Source organism: Ambystoma mexicanum, chromosome 6q (assembly GCF_040938575.1).
Source record: "Ambystoma mexicanum isolate Mex_15411 chromosome 6q, UKY_AmexF1_1, whole genome shotgun sequence".
Lineage (NCBI taxonomy): Eukaryota > Metazoa > Chordata > Amphibia > Caudata > Ambystomatidae > Ambystoma > Ambystoma mexicanum.
This window is the reverse complement of record NC_090937.1, coordinates 359520047-359521844: the sequence shown is the minus strand read 5'-3', so window position 1 is coordinate 359521844 and position 1798 is coordinate 359520047.

Below are 1798 nucleotides of genomic sequence, written 5' to 3'. Positions count from 1 at the left end.
TAGGTAATCAAGTGTGTCAATGTTTTCAGTTTTAGAGCGTACATTTTAAAAACTTAAATACTTTTGCCTAGTCCAAAAGTCATAATTTGACTTTCCCTCATATTGACTGTGAGATGATTCCTCTGACAGTAAGGGGGTAATTCATGGAATAAATGTGCGCCGAAATTTCTGGCGCAAGCGTGAACAAAACGGTGCACGCATGCGAATTGCACGCATGTGATTCATGGAAGGCCCTGCACGTGTATTTCCCGGGATGTGTGCCAAATCCATGCGTGGCGCACACCGGCACACACGTCACTGCAACATCCCGAATACCATGTGCGACGCATACAGTGAAAACGCACAACTTTAGCACACAAACCAAAAAGGGTCCGGAACACGGGGCGGAACACGCGGAATGGGGAACAACGCGTGAAAATAAGGGCGTAACTGGGGAAGTGCTGCAGTGAAATACACGGAACGCCCACACGCACAACAACTACACGTGTTCATGGAATCGAATAGGGGAAACACAAGCACGCCAAAAGACACGCACAGGCCTAAACAAGCCTGCCACCCAAAGGCAGGCGGAAGCGTCCCCACGCAGTATAAAAGGGCCCACAAACGACAAAGCACGTATATACAGCTATGATGAATGTCCCATACTGTGGCCCCTTGGGAGAAACGACATGTCACGCAACGCTCAGGCATCCCAAAAAAGCAAGGAAATGAGATACCTGACCCCTGTAGCCCACGTGCGTGTAAAAAAACACATGCAGTATGCTGTGTCAGCCAGGAACACAAAAAATGCGTACTTGATCAACATGCAGGCTAGTATGGCCGAAAAAAAGGGTTATGCAACTAACAGGGACACCCGTAGTAGGAAAAATAGCATGTGCAACTCACTGTCTGCCTTGCATGTAAAAGAAGAACGCGTAGCCAACACCCATGCCAAAAGAGGAAGTACGCACTGTAGCCGCTGTGAAGTAATCGCGTGTGAACCCCAAAGTCTGGAAAACACACGCACCGCTTTCCACGAAAAGCATGTACAGAGCGATGGAAACCCACGTGGGACCTTCAACCTGTGCCGAGGGAAACGCCCACACGCATGTTACGTCACCTACGCGCTAACACTCTAAGGGCATTTCCTCTGAATTCACGCAAACGTGATGTTTTTCACGTGCCAAATCACTCTGTATCAAGCTGGCCATGCGACAACACACGGAAGACCACGCTCCTGCCCAGAAGGCCAAATTACTGCCCCCAAGAGCCCCAAGCAGCCTTCCACGAGCCATCTGCTGCTGCCTGCCTGCCTGCTGCCACCGTGCCCTGCCATTTGGTGCCTGCACATCTGCCATCTGCAGGGGTCCAGTTGCTGTGACCACCCCTGCTGGAACAGAAGACTCCCGGCTATTGTTCCATCACTCCACAGCCCAGCCCCAGGACCCAGTTGCCCACCCACACCTGCCTCGGGGGGTAGCCATGTCCGACACAACACCTTCTGGCACCAGTGGCAACCCCCCCAGCAGAGAGGCAGAGGGCTACCAGCTTCAGTGAAAAGGAAGCTGGTATCCTGGTGGAGCAAGTCTTGGGGCATTATGATGCCCTCTTTACACCATCGTGCGCTGACAAGGAAGGACGGAAGAGGATCTGGAAGGACATAGTGGGTGCCATCAATGCGGAGGGGGTGGTACCCCGCAACATCAAACATGTCCAGAAGCTCTGGGAGGACTACAAGTCCAGGACCCTCAAGAAGGCCTGGCACGTCTTGGGAGCAGCGGATGCAGTGGGGCGCCGGGTCCAGCTTACCACCCAGCAG